The sequence below is a fragment of the Panulirus ornatus genome, chromosome 20, assembly GCF_036320965.1.
Source record: "Panulirus ornatus isolate Po-2019 chromosome 20, ASM3632096v1, whole genome shotgun sequence".
NCBI classification, from domain to species: Eukaryota; Metazoa; Arthropoda; class Malacostraca; order Decapoda; family Palinuridae; genus Panulirus; species Panulirus ornatus.
The window spans coordinates 16,090,890-16,109,865 of record NC_092243.1 but is presented as its reverse complement, the minus strand read 5'-3'; the positions used below and the strand labels follow the sequence as shown (position 1 = coordinate 16,109,865).

General features: G+C 44.1%; 1 protein-coding gene across 2 annotated transcripts in view; it reads left to right on the top strand.

Annotated features, from left to right (window-relative positions):
* The window catches only part of alpha-Catr (alpha-catenin related), a 975,683-nt gene that overhangs the window by 316,968 nt on the left and 639,739 nt on the right, over positions 1 to 18,976 (top strand). The gene's annotated exons all lie outside the window — the stretch shown is intronic.

Here is an 18,976-nt window from a genome sequence, read left to right as displayed (position 1 = left end):
ATTCTAGGACTTTAACAATGTTGTGTTTAATTAATGCTTCTAACACCCTCCAAGAACTGAAGTATGGCCAACGAGACGGTAGTTCGAGAGCAATTTCTGTGTCCTTCATTGCAGGGTGGGTGTTACATAAGCTACGTTCCCATCGTTTCGCATATTTTCTCCCTACAAAGATTGGTTCAGAATTTTGCTTATGATGGAAACCCTCAGGATACTGGTGTAGGGATCATATCCTGGCTCTCCTCCCCGGACCGTGCTGACGCGGACCGTGAAGAGACAGGAAGTTTCAGAATATGACACAGAACGCACGTACGGGCCTCCAGACGCCTGCATGGACCTGCAGATACACGGTTCTGGCCTGAAGACGCACACCCCGCACCCTGAGCCGACCGTGCCTGTACTGACGTAACGGGTGGGAGCAACCTGGGTAACACAATTGACACTGTCAGTGAAATACCTCCTGGAGGTGGCTGATGGCGTGGTGCCACGTCTGAGGAAAGATAAGAAAGTATTATGGGAAACTAACATTTTAGTATAGTATATTATAAACTTTATTACGGGAAACTATTATTTTAGTCTAGTATTAACTTTTCTTCTGCTATGATATAGAACATCAGAGTTCAAATGCCGTCGAAGATGTAATATTTGGTCATCTGTATTGTTACTCATTATGTTATCCACAACAATGAATTAAGACCAACAAGAAATTGAGACACGTTAGCAACTTTTCCATTAATGAAGAGCCAACAATTACATAGAAAGTTCACAGCCAGTAAGCAAGACAGTAATGATAACATAACGATCGAATTCAATGGAGAATTACATCACTTGACTAGAATACAAAGCATGCGAAGCACCTCGCCAAGTACAATATTCCAATAAGCAACATAGTCAGCTAAAAGACATTCAGAATGACTAGACAACAGACCATCATCATAATACTATATGATCCTAAGACAAAAGAAGACTTGACTTCAATGATACAACTAAACAAGTTCAAAACCGCAGAGCAACATTGTCCTACCAAACAAGTGACGATCAGGACGCAGGAAGTGTTGTTCCGGGAAATTAACCATCAGGAAAACAAGTTAGGAATGCAACACAGTAATTACGGCCTCAGAGCTGGTGACAGACAGTTCAGGAACAATTGATGATGTTACAGACAAATGATGAGCAATGTTTGGCTGGTGGTGACGTGGTGGTTGACGGCTGAGTGTGACGTGTGGCCAGCAAGTTGGTGCTCTTGGCCTTCCATCGACGCTTTAACTGGCGCCTCTGACCGTCCATCGACGCTCCGACATCTGCCGACCCCCAGGAGCCTGCTCCGGAAATAAGGACTGGAGAGGACAAAGTCTGGGGACAAATCCATTAAGGTGGAATGTTGACTCCAGGAATATATTTAGGACAGCGGCAAGCCAGTCACAGTCTGCAGGCCAAGTACAATATGCAGACCAAGTACAGTCTGCAGGCCAAGCACAGTCTACAGGCGAAGTACAGTCTGCAGGCCAAGTACTGTCTGCAGGCCAAGTGCAATTTGCAGGTCAAGTACATTCTGCAGGCCAAGTACAATCTGCAGGCCAAGTACAGTCTGCAGGCCAAGTGCAATCTGCAGGCCAAGTACAGCCTGCAGACCATGTACAGTCTGCAGGCCAAGAACAGCAGGCAGAGCAGGTGCACCCTGCAGGCTCGGCACACCAATAATTGCCTGGATTAAACTTAACAATATAGTCATCTCTTTCGACTTTATGTCATGCGTGTGGCTGTGGAGAGTGTGGGCCTCAGGTGGCACAGTATGTGTCCAGAGTTATAGAGAGACAAGTCGGTTTCTTTTCATTCATCTGGTTAATCATACTTGACACGCGATACATATCACAATGTAGAAAACGTGGAGATTAATCCGCACTGTCCCCCTGTGTACATAAATCTAACATTTTATTCAGTCTGTCATGGTCGTTCCCAGATGCTGAATCAGGTGGATATTCTAGAAAAAAAAAGTCCTTTTATTTGTGTGTGTGTGTGTGTGTGTGTGTGTGTGTGTGTGTGTGTTATGGGGAGGAAGTTTTGCACTCTTCTTGCCCCGTCTCTTAATCCTGTATACATGAACCATGTCTTTGTTCCTATGTATGTATGGACACACTCACACACACACACACACCCCAGACTAAGTCAGGCACCAACCTATCTATCTATCAATCATCCCCGAGGGGAGGATGAACACCTGGGCTGGTTGTAGGCCAACAGCCTCGCCCAGGATTCAATATATGGCTCAATGATGCGTCACAAATGAAAACTATTCCTACACTGAAAACACTTTAGGGAGCACGAACGATTGAACTTCAATCAGTCGCTTCATACCCACGAGAAGCAGCCCAAAAAGAAGTATGACAGAAACATGAAGACAACAAAGACACAATCTGCTTGATGTACATAGTGAACAGTGTTTACCTTAGCTTTGTGAGTCTCCCTCAGAAAACGAAAGACACAACACGAATACATACACATCCCCAGTCCGCCAGGAGTATATAAATAAAGCACCAAAAACACGCTTCCAGAATACCACGCACATGTGCGTAAAAAAAACTCCACAGTATACCTGTACACATTTACGTCTTCTCTTCCATTTCAAATTATCTTTCCCTGTTCTATCTCTTTCTTCTTCCTCTCTCTTAATTATCCTTAACGAAAAAAAAAAATGAACCCACCCGGGTCCAACCCCGGATTGGCCCGTGCTAACTCATGGTCAGTAACACTAACCACTACACCACGGAGTCATATGTCTGTCTATCTGTCTGTCTGTCATGGGGAGATCCAGGTCATGGTATAATGGTGAAGGTAGTCATCATGGCTCTCAGTGAGACATTACTGTTAATGTGGGTCCGGGTCAACGTCAAGTACTGCTTTGACCTTTGCTACACAATTACTGATAATGACAAGGTAGATGTAAGGACCACATAAACATGGAGCTACTGTGCTCATCACCTGTATCGCTCTTCCTGAGTAGAATTAGATCAATGTGAATAATTTGATTTACTTGAGGGATCTGATATGCCACTTGCAACATCCTCTGACTGATTTCTTTTAAACATCATCCTATTCTCTCGAATTATACATGCCGTGCGATGCTTGCTGAACGTTCATGCGGATGTGATGTATGAACGTACATACCTGTGGCCTCCGTGCGTGACGTGGAAGAATTACTCGTCCACCTGCTTAAGGCAGAGAAGCTCCAAGAGGCAACTCAGAATTTTGGGGGTGAGGACAGTCAATCCCCAGCGGCGTCTCCCCAACTCGGCCCCTGCCGCTATGGTAGTGGTCTGGCCCTCTGGTGTCCGCAGCGGAAAATATGGAAAAGGATCTTAAATGTGAACGTAGACCACCACATCGGAAACAGTGTGGTGGGTTTAAAATGCGAACGCTGGAGACAGATTTACGACAAGAAAGCTGACGACGGGTTGACAGCACGAATGCCGACGGCGGGTTTACGTCACAGCACGAACGCTGACGATGGGTTTACAACACGAACGCTGACGATGGGTTTACAACACGAACGCTGACGATGGGTTTACAACACGAACGCTGACGATAGGTTTACAACACGAACGCTGACGATGGGTTTACAACACGAACGCTGACGATGGGTTTACAACACGAACGCTGACGATGGGTTTACAACACGAACGCTGACGATGGGTTTACAACACGAACGCTGACGATGGGTTTACAACACGAACGCTGACGATGGGTTTACAGGTAATGGCAACACGCTCAAGTGACCGTCTTACGAGATATAGAAGAAACTTTATGATGAAAATTCCAACGTCGTTGAAATCATTTCTCTAAAGCAGCCGCCTGCTTAAATGCATTCCACACTGGTAGCTGGTTGTATATTACATTCCACGCCACCAAACGAACGTTCATGTATTACATTCCACGCCGAAAAAAACTCGTATGCATATCACATTCCAAGCCGTCAATAGAACGTTTACATATCACATTCCAAGCCATCAACAGAACGTTTGTATAATACATTCCATCGCCAGACGAACGTACGTATGTTACCGTTCGTATAATCACATCCATTCCCACAACCGTTTGTATAATCAGATCCACTCCTAGACCCGTTCTTATAGTCACATCCACTCCAACATCATCCCGTTTAATCCATGACAAGTCGACAGGACATTTTTCTAATATATTCCGCGCCGTTACGAAGATGAAGGGTGGGCTGTTGGGTGGATGGAGTGGGCTGGGCTGGTTAGGGAGAGGAGAGGGGCTGAAGATAAGGTCCCCAGGGAGCAGGTGATGGATGGCGAGGACGTGAATGGCTCTGTCCCGCCTGAACAAAAACGGGATGAACCAATGAGAGGTGGGAGGGACTACAGTGAATCAAATTACACTCTCCCATTTCTCCAGGGATCTCTAGTTCATCGTTTTTTTTAGATTAATTACTTTTGTTGATATCTTTTCTTTCCTGATACGTTACTCGGGATTAAATATTTTGGTATTATAATGAAATTATTTTGTTCTTATTGTCTTTTCTCGTACTTACCATAATAGATCTGTCTCTATTAACACAAGTCTTTTGCTTTGTCAAAAGGAGGTTGGCAATTGGTTGGGGAATGTCGGGTTTGGAGGTGACTCAGTTACTGTTTGCTGATGACGCGATTCTAGTGGCAGACTCGAGTGAGAAACTGAGAAAGCTGGTGTCTGAGTCAGGGAGAGCGTGTGAAAGGAGAGAGTTGAGAGCTAATGTGATAAAGTTTCGATCGGGAGAGAGACAGGTTGGCTAGAGTATGAGTTTGAATAAAAAAAAAAAAAAAACCTGGAGTAAGTGGAGTGTTTCACATGTCTTGGAGTGGACATGGCAGTAGATAGAACCATGAAGCTGAAGTTAGCTATATGACCAAGGAGACTAATGAGGAGTGTTTGGAAAGAGAGGTCTGTAAGGGCAAGGATGGGTATTTTTGATGGTTTAGTAGAGTCAGCGGTGTTGTATGGATACGAGGCGGGGGTCCTAGATCAAACTGTCCGGAAGAATGGAGAATGTTTTATAAATAAATGTATGAGGGTTCTTTGTGGTTTGAGGATGGTTGAGCGAGTAAGAAATGATAGGGTAAGGGAAAGGTGTGGTGATAAGAAGTGTATGGTTCACAGAGCTGAAGAGGGTTAAAAATGGTCTGGACATATCGACAGGATGAGTGAAGAGAGGCTGACTATGAGGGTATACGTGTCAGAAGAGGAGGAGACAAGAAGACTGAATTGCATAGGGAAGGATGGAGTGAAAGATATTTGAATGATTAGGGCCTGAACATGCGACAGGGTGTGAAGTGTGCACGAAATAGATTAAGTTAGAGCAATGTGGTGTACAGGGGACGACGTGCCGTCAACGGGCTGATCCATGACATATGAAGTGATCAGGAGAAACAACAGAATGGTCTGTGAGGCTTGGCTGTGGACAGAGAGCTCTGGTTCTGGTGCCATACACAAGACAGCTTTAGAATTCATGTGAGCAACTGCGGCTTTTCTTCGTTTATTTCCTGGTGCTACCTCACTAACGCAGAAAACATTTAGGAAAAAATCGGAATTATTTTTTTCTCACTTATTCACTGCTTCCCGCGTTAGCAAAATAGCGCCAGGATCAAACGACGAAAGGCCGCATACGTTCACATCCATTCTCTTGCTGTCATGTGCAATGCACCGAAACCAAAGCCGCTGATCCATAACCAGGCCCTACAACTCTTTCCATGATTTCCTCCGGCCGCTTTACATTCACTAGCTTAGTACAATGACCCTTGTATAACATATCGTTCCATTTCTCTTTATCCCATGCATGCCTTGCACCCTTCTCCATGTGTAGGCCCCAATCAATCGAATGTCTTTCACTCCATCCTTCCACCTCCAATTTAGTCTCCCCGTTCTCCTTGTTGCCTCCTTTACTGACACATATATCCCCTTTGTCAACCTTTCCTCACTCATTCTCTCCATACGTCCAAGCCATTTTAGTACACCTCTCAGGTCTCTCAACCATGTCATTCTTATCACCAAACCTTTCTCCTACCCTTTAATTACCTATTCGATCGAACAACCTCACACCAAATAGTTTTCATATTCTTTTTTCATACATATCCGCTATCTCACGCGTTAGCGAGGCAGCGTTAAGAACAGAGGACTGAGCCTTAGAGGGAATAACCTCACTTGGCCTCCTTCTCTGTTTCTTTTTTGGAAAAGTGAAAAACGAAAGTGGAGGATTTCCAGCCACCCGCTCCCTCCCCTTTTAGTCGCCTTCTACGACACGCAGGGAATACGTGAGAAATATTCTTTCTCACCTATATATGTGTATATATATATATATATATATATATATATATATATATATATATATATATATATATATATATATATATACATATATATATATATACATATATATATATATATTATCCTTGGTATAGAGGAGAAAGAATACTTCCCACGTATTTCTTGTGTGTCGTAGAAGGCGACTAAGAGGGGTGGGAGCGGGGGCTGGACATCCTCCCCTCCAGTTTTTAATCTTCCAAAAGAAGGAACAGAGAATGGAGCCAAGTGAGGATATTGTTTGATTTGTTTATGGATGGGGTTATTAGGGAGGTGAATGCAAGAGTTTCGGGTTGGTGACTGACTTTGGTAAAGTGTGTGAAAGAAGAAAGCTGCGAGTAAATGTGAATAAGAGCAAAGGTATTAGATTCAGTAGGGTTGAGGGACAAGTTAATTGGGAGGTGAGTCTGAATGGAGAAAAACTGGAGGAAGTGGTGTTTTAGATATCTGGGGGTGGATTTAGTAGCGGATGAGACCATGGAAGCGGAAGTGAGTCATAGGGAGGGGGAGCAGGCGAAGGTTCTGGGAGCGTTGAAGAATGTATGCAAGGCGAGAACGTTTTCTAGGAGAGTAATAATGGGTATGTCTGAAGGAATAGTGGTTCCAACAATGTTATACAGTTGCGAGGCATGGGCTATAGATAGGGTTGTGCGGAGGAGGGTAGATGTGTTGGAAATGAAATGTTTGACGACAGTATGTGGTGTGAGGTAGCTTGATCGAGTAAGTAATGAAAAGGTAGGAGAGATGTGTGGTAATAAAAAGAGTGTGGTTGAGAGAGTAGAAGAGGGTGTTTTGAAAAGGTTTGGTCACATGGAGAGAATGAGTGAGAAAAGATTGACAAACAGGATATATGTGTCAGAGGTGGAGAGAACGGGGAGAAGTGGGAGACCAAATTGGAGATGGAAAGATGGAGTGAAGAAGATTTTGAGCGATCGGGCCCTGAACATACAGGAGGGTGAAAGGCGTGCAAGGAATAGAGTGAATTGGACGTGCTGTCAATGGATTGAACCAGGGCATGTGAAGCGTCTGGGGTAAAAAATGGAAAGTTTTTTGGGGCCTGGATGTGGAAAGGGAGCTGTGGTTTCGGTGCATTACACATGACAGCTAAAGAATGAGTGTGAACGAATGTGGCCTTTGTTGTCTTTTCCTAGCGCTACCTCGCGCGCGCGCTGGGGGAGGGGGTGCTGTTTTATGCGTGGTGGGGTGGCGACGAGAATGGATGAAGGCTGCAAGTATGGATATGTACATGTCTATATATGTATATATATGTATACGTTGAAATGTATAGGTATGTATATATGTGTGTGTGGGCGTTTATGTATATACATGTGTATGTGGGTGGTTTGGGCCATTCTTTCGTCTGCTTCCTTGCGCTACTTCGCTAACGCGGGAGACAGCAACTAAGTATAATAAGTAAATATATATATATATATATATATATATATATATATATATATATATATATATATATATATATATATTTTTTTTTTTTTTTTTTTTTTTTTTCATACTATTCGCCATTTCCCGCGATAGCGAGGTAGCGTTAAGAACAGAGGACTGGGCCTTTGAGGGAATATTCTCACCTGGCCCCCTTCTCTGTTCCTTCTTTTGGAAAATTAAAAGAAAAAAAAAATTCCTGTTTTAGAAACTGAAATATATACCTCATTCAGGTTTCTCTGCCGCTTCTGTTCCTTTCCTTTTTTTCACTTTACATTTTCATTCGGGTCTTGTCATTCCCGGGGCAGCGGAGGTGCTGTACCTGAGATTGATAGGCTGCATCTGCCCCGCCTGGCTCCATCCCTCCTGGCCCCGCCCCTACTGTGGGAAGGCTTGGCTTCTATGGCAACAGTCGTGTGTTTACGTCAGATTGATAAATCGTGTGGGTGTATTGTGTCCTCTTTGTCTTCTTTCGTTTCACGATGGTCAAAACTGACCCAGAACGTTTAGGTACTGCTTGTGTATGTTTATTTGTGTACGTTAGAAACATTTGTGGAAATCTCACATGTTCCTGTGTACAAGTGCACATGATTTTAGACGAACCCTCTTCATTCGAGTTTACATACGTACATGATTCAATACGTACATGTTCATTAGATTCACAGGGACACAAAAGTATTTGCCATGTACAAGCACAAGTTCCTATATTCTATACTCACATGCAGGTACATATAAACCTAACTTTACACCCTCCCAAGTAATTCTTTACCTAACAACAAGTCCCACAACCCTAAGATTATATAAGCTAGATCAACCAAGTATAACATAACCCACATTGTTTTGGGGGATGAATTTCCACATCAATCGTAGCATCAGGAGTTTACTCATCTGAATCACACAACCAGTAATAGTTTATCAAGATACGACCATGTCTCTAAATCAGAAATCGGCATGTTATGATAATAGATTTTTATGAAAATCCTTTTATTTGCATCATGATTTTAGAAACGATTTTTTTTATCATTTGATATGGAAACCAAGAAATTTAGATGCCAGACACGGAAGCCTTATTTTCTTCTACCTTATATTGATAATGAAATACGAAAGAAAATCATAATATTAATTGGCAAATCAAAATTGTCGAGAATGGCCTTGAATCTTAATACGCACCCAAGTGCTAAGAGTATGTCTCTGACGTCTTACAAAGGCTCACCAGGGAGAGATAGACTGCTGAAAGTGAGTCAAACTTTCACGATCTGGGAGCCTTCATGAATGAGGAACTTGGAATCAAGGAGCCAACTAATGAGTGATATGATAATGAGAACTTTCACGAGAGACAGAAAGCGAATGAAAATTAAGACCTGATTTCTGTATAAGAAGCAAGACTGAATACTGATGCGTTGTGTGGCCACCAAACTGGCAAGCGAGATACAGGCAAGCGAGGGAAGCATTTCACAAGCAAAAGCCAGGAAATGTATGATATGACTTTCCATAAGAGACTGACAGGACTCGAGTCTACAGCTGAGAATGAGGAAGAGAGAGAAATATGATAATCTTTGCGTGGAACAAACTGAGAATATCAAGAATAATGAGCTGGGCCTTAAAGTGTCTAAGTAAGGAATAATCGGTGCTATTAAATCTGCAAAGATACCTTAGAATATACCCAAAAATATCTTTTCATGCACAATTATTTTTCCTGTTTGAGCGAGGAAAGAGTCAGGAAGAAGACAAGCACCGGCCTTCATCTGCATACATCCACTCTCTCTCGATCTCATGCATAATGCATCAAGACCAGAGCTTGCCATCCACAACCAAGACCTATTGATTCTTCCTTGCTTCATTTGACCACTTACAGTGCTCTCGTTCATCTCATCACTGAGGGCGCACCGTCCTCTGTGTATCTCATCAATCCTGATCATTCTAACCTAAGCACACATCTTGCCCTCTTTCAATTTCATGTTCCGGTACCAAAACGCCTTTTCCAATTTATCTCCCCATTTTCTTCCTAGTCTCCCTTCTTGTTTTGTAGATCCTATCCCTAAGTTTCTCTTCGCTCATCCTCTCCATATGTCCAAACCATTTTGCACACCCTAGTCAGCGCTCCACTCCCTCCACGTTCTCCCTATCCAAGCTTTTTCTCAAACCATCCTGCCTCTTCCCCCTGCTGCACCTTATCATCTTGATATTGTTCGCATTCGCTCTTATCATTCACACTTCACACACTTTCCCTAATTTGTCGCCAGCTTCTGGAGTTTTCCTCCAGAATCTACCGCTAGAGCCGTGCTATCAGCAAACAACGACTGATTCACCCCCCTCACTCCCTTACCCCAGTATACCGTAGACTCGTCCCTCACTCTGAGACTCTTATGTTTAACCCCCCTCCCCCCCCCCCCCCACCTCACCTCCTCGTTCATAAATAGATTAAAGGGCCATGGTGACATCACACATCCTTGACACAGACTCATTTCCATCGACAACAGCTCGCCCGCCTCCCTTCGTACTTGCTCACATGCCTTACTCTCATAAAAAAAACATTTCTTACTGCACTTTGTAGCTCTCCATCTGTCCCGTGTATTCGTAACTCTTTTCATAACAGCTGACTGTAGCGCTTATCGTAAGCTTGCTCCAGGTCTATAAACGTCATACATAATTTATTCTTTTTCTTCAAGAGTATGTCACAGATAATCCTCAGAGCAAATACCTGTTGAATATATCCTCTACCTCCTCTAAGCCATTCTCCTCCCCAATTTGTGAATGCCACTACCTCCTCAACCACCATTCTCCAACACACCTTACTATGTATACTTAACAGACTCGTACCTTTGTATATCCGCACATAAATTTTTGTTCACCTTGTCTTTATATAGATGCATTACTTACACGCATTCTGCTAGTCTTCGGGTATCTCACTTTAGGCCGTGCAGACGATGAATAGCCTAACTTACCAGTAAACCGACAGTCGCCCCAATTTTTGAGAATCTTATCTGTAGTCTCATCCACTCCTGCTGCTTTGCCGCATCTTATCTCACGGAAGACTTTCACGACCACTTTTCTATTCACTAAACTATTCGCTCGGACTCTTTCATCCTGAATACCACCTCTTCGCAAACACACCACATCCATCACATCTAACACATTCAACAGTCCTTCAAGATACACAATCCAACCCTTTTTCGTTGCATCTTTGCCTGTTACCACTTCCTTGTGCACTCCCCCACACTGCCGCTCCAATCTGTTCTCTTCCTCGCTTCTCACTATTCGCATCCTCCTGAAACGTCTCATTCTGATGAAGTTCACTGATAACCATTCACCTCCATCCCATATCTGCCCTCTTTTTCGGCCCCCGTAGCTTTCTCCTGATCTCCTGCTGCTGTCGTTTGTGTACCGTTCGATCAATCGTACTAAAAAACAAGAAGAAACTGCATCATTCATGATCATGACACTGGATTGTGATAACACTCGATGACTGTCATGACATGATTGTGATAATGACACACTGCAGATGGTGAGAAAAGGAGGATACTTTTCAGTTTCTGTAACATCAGCATCTTATAATCTGTCCATCCATCTGTCCATCCCCCCGTTCCTTCCATCCATCCATCTGTCCATCCATCTGTCCATCCGCCCATCCTTCCATCCATCCATCTGTCTATCCATCTGTCCATCCACCCGTCCACCATCCATCCATCTGTTATTCCATCCATCCTTCAATCCATCACTCCCAACAACCATCTTCTTTTCTTTATGCTGGAAGCTCCAGTCACAGAATAAAGTCCACACCAAGGTCGGGCCTTCATTGAAATATTGAGAGGATTATGAAAGGGGCAAAAGAAAAGACAAGGGAAAGTATTTATGAATTGTGGAAGAAGTTAAAAACCTGTCTTTTAGAATGTGCCAGGTCATGGTTATTGGGAAAGACATGAGACGGCAGAGAGTTCCAAAGCTTCGAGATGTAGGGAATGAAACAGTTATCAAAACGGCTCACCTTTGTGTTGCCAACGACAACACAGTGATCATGTGACGCAGCAGGTTCCCGAGTATTGCGCCGTCTAGCTAGTGGTGAGGGCACACAAGCAACCAGCTGTAGGGGGGCAAAAGCCTAAGTAATACCTATAGAAGAGGGAAAGTGAACCAACATTGTGGCGTAGTATAAAAGCGTCAAGTTTGGAAGTTAGCCTGGGACAGTTTGTAAGTCGGATCTCTTTCTGCTCCACTGTGTCAAGTAAGGATGCAGAGCTAGAACCACCACACATGTGAAAGCGGTACTCTATACAAGGACGAATCAATCCTTTGTATAACTGGAGCAGCAGTTCAAAAGAATAGAAATTTCGACACCTAAATAGGACACTCTGTTTCTTAGAGGCAGACTTAGCTATTTCTGTAATATGGGGTCTCCAAGAAAGAGTGGATGTTGCAACAATATCAAGTATGTTCAGCGAGTCGGGGGGTAGAATTACAGAACGTCAAGGGAGAGACGAGAGTTGTGAGGAGCTTTTATTATAAAGAGATGGCTAAAAACTGGGTCTTGGAGGTATTAAACTTTACATTACGTCTAACCCAGGGTCTAATTCAGGGTTTATTTAGGAAGCTGTGTGAAGACGAGATGCAGAAGGATGTGGATGAATGCAGTGTTGAGTCGTCAGCTTATGAGTGCATTTGATTATTTGTGGAAGAGATATATCGCTGAAAAAAGGAGAAAATGTGGAAGGGACAGAACAGAACCTTGAGGGACACCGCTGTTGATGGAGAAACTAAGGGAGGCTGAGCCATCAACAACCACAAAGAAATATCGGCCGGAGAGGAACTAGATATGAAGTTGCAAAGTGAGGGAGGGAAGCCAAAAAAGAGGAGAGCTTAATGATGGGACCCCGATGCCACAACCTGTCAAAAGCCTTAGATATGTCAAGGGCAACTGCACATGACCCCTTAAAATCTTTCAGGGATGATGACCAGACATTAGTAAGATAGGAAAGAATATCACCATCGGATCTCGCCTTACGGAACCCATACTGGTGATCACAGAGAAGACTGAGTTTCGAGGTCTATAAAGATATGGGAGTTGAGGAGGGATCCAAAGACTCTGGATATGGTAGACGTCAAAGCAATAGTACGATAGTTAGGAGGTCAACCTTCTTAGGGATGGGATGTATCACTTCATGTTTCTAAGGAGAAGTTTTGGTTTTTAAGCAGAAACGGAATAGACGATCAAGCACAGGTGCAAATTCAGAGGCACACTCTTCCAGTACACGGGGACAGATGCCATTAGGACCATAAGCCTTGCTTGTGTCCAGAGAGAGAAGCGCTTTTCGGACTGTCAGAAAAGAAATTACGAAAAGGGGAATAGGATTAGTAAGAGGAGCATCAGGGGGTGAAGGAATGTTAGAGTCATCCAAAATGGGGTTAGAGAAACGGGACCTAAAAAGAGTTGCTTTGTGTACGGGAGAGACAGCTATAGTACCGTCAGAACGGATAAGTGAAGGAAAGGTAAAGCGACAGTTGTTAGAGTTGCCCTCAGCTAAGGACCAGAGAGACCTATCTTTGGATGACGAGGAGAGGTTATCGCACTTCCTTTGAATAAAGGAACGCTTTCCATCACGGATAACGTGCTTACAATGAATACAGGAAGTGATAAAAGCTGAATGAGAGTCAGAGAAACCGATATGCTTGATCCCTTGCCCGAATGGCCTGAGAACACGAAATGGTTGAACCATGCATTGGAAGAAGAGGTCGTATTGGAGGGAGAGGGGATAAATCCTTCCATTCCCGCAAGAATAACCTCTGTTGTGCGTTTGGCAGAAACAGAACCATCACCACATAAGAGACAGTAATTTACCAAAGAAAATTCAGAAAAGGATTTACGTAAGTTACTCCAGTCAGCTTTGATGAAGTGCCAGTATTCACGTTTAGTAGGGGCTGCCGGAAGGTTAGGTGCCGTTGAAATAAATACTTTTATGAGAGTGTGGTCAGGTGAACCAGCTGAAGCCGAGATTGTGTAGTTAAGTCGGGATGGACTAGAGGTGAAAAGCAGAGCCAGGATATTAGGAGAGTGGTCACATCTATCATTTCGTCCCGCTCTCTCTCTCTCTCTCTCTCTCTCTCTCTCTCTCTCTCTCTCTCTCTCTCTCTCTCTCTCTCTCTCTCTCTCTCTCTCTTCCTTTCGCCCTCCCTCCCTTATTTGCTTCCTCTATTTCCTTCCTCCCTTCCCCACCTTCTTCCATCCATCCATTTTAGGTGGTAGGCAGCCACCGACACCAGGCAGCTCCATCACCGGCACTCCCCGCCTGGGTATTGGAAGGGTTAGTGACGGCTGCGTTATGGGCCAGCATTACACTGCTGTTAAGTGTCACTTCTTGAACTAAGTAGCTATCTGTTCGCTCTGCCTCGCCCATACAAGAGCATTTGGCTTTCAGTCCACAAGCATAAGAACTCGTCTTCTATTACAACACACACCTCACACAATTCGTTCTTCATAACTATATTTCTTGCGGTAAACGCTACTCGCTAGCCTTACCTACCTCCAGGAAAAGTCTGTTCGCTTGAACTCTCTCTCTCTCTCTCTCTCTCTCTCTCTCTCTCTCTCTCTCTCTCTCTCTCTCTCTCTCTCCCCGGAGATGACTCTGCCCATCCTGCCACAGCCACCGCCCATCATACTGGTGGGGAACGGCCGCTCAGACTAAGCCTGTCGTTCCGCCCGGAAATCGAACCAGGGGCCTTCTCACAGGGGGAGACAAGCTTGCTGGTAATTATGCTACCAGGTCGTCTGTATTCCCGTTCATGTTTGTCTCCAGAATATCACGTTTTGTAAAATATATATACAACACACATATGATTTCATCAGTTCTGTCGATATACTTTGTCGCACATAATGTATAAAGGAGGGTTAGGTCTCAGTAAATGGCTCAGTGATCCCGAATGATGGCTTTCATAAGCTTCCCAACTACACACGTCAAGTTGATTGGACGATGATTTCCGGCCAGTAATTTAGTACCTTCTTTGAAAACTTGTGGTACACGATCAAAGCTTCCATTCCCCTGGTACTTTCCTCGTAACACGTGACTTACTGCAGAGAGTAGTCAAGGACTAAACTTCGCGTTTTTCGCCTCTTTCATTGTCTTTAGACGAATCATATCTGGTTCTGCTATCTTCAACTATAACTTCAACACTCATACCCATGTGTCGCAAAATGTTTGCCTCTCTCAGCACCGGTACTGAGTTAGGGACATAAGCTATATCTTCAACTGTAGATACAGATGCGACAAGATCATTTAAACTCTGCCATGTCTTCGTCGTCGTGAACCAAATCACCAAATATTTTCAGTTATTGATGAACCAAGTGACTGGTTAATGACTCTCTTGCTTCTAACATACCCATAAAACTCTTTCGAATTTCTTTTGCTGTTTTCTGCAATATAGGCCTCATACTGACGTTTACCTTGACGTATACGTTTTTAGTTTCTCTACGCAGACTTACATAATTTGCTTTATCAAGCTGAGTATTAGTCTCTTTGAGCTTCTTATGTGTTGCTTTCTCAGACAACAGACACTTCTTTATGTCATTGTTACACCATTTTGGCTTTGTATTGGAAAAAGACTGTCTACTATGCATTAGTACAAATGATCCTTCCACTACTTTGAATGTCTTACTGAAACTCACTTAACCTGCATCCATATTGCTTTCATTTATCATATCATCCCAAGTTTGCCTGCAAAACCGGCGCGAAGATCCCTAGAGTTTGCAAGTCTGTAATCTGGTATTTTTTAAACTCTCGAATTGACCAGTATTACAGGCAATATCAAAGTTTAACTCAAAAGTATTTCGCCGTTGATCACTCGTACCAAACTTTTCCTGGACATCAACATTTCTAACAAGATCCTCATTTGTAGTCAGAACTCAGTGTAATATATTCTGGTCTCACGTAGATTTATCAAGTAATTGTATCAGGGAACTATCAAGCAGATTTACGTAAAGGCCACACCCTAAGCTACTGGTGAGGGATTCTCCCCACTTAGATAATGGTATCTGAAATTTCCTATTATGATCGAATCGCTTTCATTGCTAGTTACTGCTATCTGATCATATAGTCTTTCGTCTATCTCCGGTGTCTGTGCTGGATATAAAGCTCGCTAATCACCTCATCTTTACATTATTACCCCAGGAAGCCAAACTGGCTCGCCCTCCTCCCCTCCCCTCACTCGACGCTCTTGTCTGACGTAATCCAATCAGGCTACACGTGCTTGTACAGCGCGTGTAATGAGGCACAGTCACACCACTGCAAATTACACTGCTCAGCACCACGTCTGCCCACGCCACACCACACCTGCTCACGAGCGTACTCCTCTACCTTGCTCCAACCTACATACACGCCCCCTAGTTGCACAGGGCTTCCCATCATTCACACACTTGCTCATGCACAGACTTGCCCATTTACAGACTTGCTCATGCACACACTTGTTCATGCACACACTTGTTCATGCACTCATTTCTTCATGCACACACTTGCTCATGGATACACATACACATGGACATACTTTCTCATACACACACTTACTCATTGACGCATTTCGTCATGCATGTACCTATTCATGGATATACTTCGTTATGCACACACGAACTCATGGACACACTTCCTCATGCACACACTTCCTCATGGACATACTTCCTCATACACACACTTCCTCATGGACACACTTCCTCATGTACACACTTCCTCATGCACACCCCTCTTCATGGTCACACTTCCACATGGACACACTTCCTCATGTTCATACTTCCTCATACACACACTTCCTCATGGACACACTTCCTCATGGAAACACTTCCTCATGCACATACTTCCTCATGGACACACTTCCTCATGGACACACTTCCTAAAGGACACGCTTCCTCATGTACACACTTCCTCATGCACACACTTCCTAATGCACACACTTCCTCATGGACACACTTCCTCATGCACACACTTCCTTATTCATTCACTTCCTCAGTCACACACTTCCTTATGGACACACTTCCTCATGCACACACTTCCTCATGCACACGCTTCCTCATGGACACTCTTCCTCGTGCACACACTCCCTTAACCACACACTTCTTCATGCACACCCTTCCTCATGTACACACTTCCTCATGTACACACTTCCTCATGCACACTCCTCTTCATGGTCACACTTCCACATGGACACACTTCCTCATGTTCACACTTACTCATGGTCACACTTCTTCATGCACACACTTCCTCATGGACACACTTCCTCATGCACACTTCCTCATGGACACACTTCCTTATACACACACTTCCTCATGCACATACTTCATCATGGACACACTTTCTCATGGATACACTACCTCAGGGACACACTTCCTCATGCACACAATTCCTCATGCACACACTTCCTCATACACACACTTCCTCATGCACATAATTCATCACGCACACACTTCTTCATGGTCACACTTCCTCATGGACACACTTCCTTATGCACATCTTTCCTCATGGACACGTTCTCATGCATTTCTCATCCACACACTTCGTCATTCACACACTCAATTATACACTTCTTCATGCACTCACTCACTCATGGACACACATACTTATGCACACACCTCCTCATGCAAACATTTCTAATGAACACACTTCCTCATGCATACACCTCCTCATGAACACGCTTTATGATAGGCATATTCCTCATGCAACACTTCCTCATGCACACGTTTCCACATAAACACACTTCCTCATAAGCACATTTCCCATGCAAATGTTTCTTCATGCATACACTGACTCATGCACAGACTCCTTCGTGCACATACTTTCTCACAAACACACTTCCTCGTACGCACATCTTTCATCAACTCACTTCATCATGGACACACTCACTCATGCATACACATCCTTGAGCACACATTTCCTAATGCATACACTTCATGAATAAACTTTCTCATGAACACACTTCCTAATGCAAACACTTCCTTATACACATACTTCATGAGCACACTTTCTCATGGACACACACACACACACACACACACACACACACACACACACACACACACTCACACACACTTCCTCATGGGCAAGCTTCTCTCGGGCGACCACTTCCCAGTGCACATAAACGCTAATGCATGCGTCTGCTCATGCATATATATCTCATTCGCACGCCTTATCATGCATATGAATATTCAGAAACATGGGGTCGCCTGCTCAAGGCTGCTTCCAAGCAAGTCACGTCGGGTAGTACAGTTAAAGGTTCCCTCAGCCTTGGGTTGTGTAGCGTGTGATGTGTTACCTCAGCCTTGGGTTGTGTAGCGTGTGATGTGTTACCTCAGCCTTGGGTTATGTAGCATGGGATATGTTACCTGAGCCTTGGGTTGTGTAGCGTGTGATGTGTTACCTCAGCCTTGGGTTGTGTAGAGTGTGATGTGTTACCTCAGCCTTGGGTTGTGTAGAGTGTGATGTGTTACCTCACCCTTGAGTTGTGTAGCGTGTGATGTGTTACCTGAGCCTTGGGTTGTGTAGCGTGTGATGTGTTACTTCACCCTTGGGTTGTGTAGCGTGTGATGTGTTACCTCAGCCTTGAGTTGTGTAGCGTGTGATGTGTTACCTCAGCCTTGGGTTGTGTAGCGTGTGATGTGTTACCTCAGCCTTGGGTTGTGTAGCGTGTGATGTGTTACTTCAGCCTTGGGTTGTGTAGCGTGTGATGTGTTTCTTCAGCCTTGGGTTGTGTAGCGTGTGATGTGTTACCTCAGCCTTGGGTTGTGTAGCGTGTGATGTGTTACCTCAGCCTTGGGTTGTGTAGCGTGTGATGTGTTACCTCAGCCTTGGGTTGTGTAGCGTGTGATGTGTTAACTCAGCTTTGTTTTATGTAGCGTGTGATGTGTTACCTCAGTCTTGGGTTGTGTAGTGTGTCATGTGTTACCTCAGCCCTGGACTGTGTAGCGTGTGACATGTTAAACCCTTCGTGAGTTAGGTCACTGACGTAAGGTTATGGCCCATTACGTAAGCTCAACCCACACATCCTCACGACACCAGTGACAGCCTTCAGCTGCAGGTTTGATGACATCTTTAAGAAATAAGGAAAATACTGAGGGAGTTTTATATTACCTGCTTACCTGGATTCAAGGACGCCCTCCTCCATGTTTGACTTGAATCGCCAATTATCTTCCTTCTCACACGATCCAACCATTGTGTTG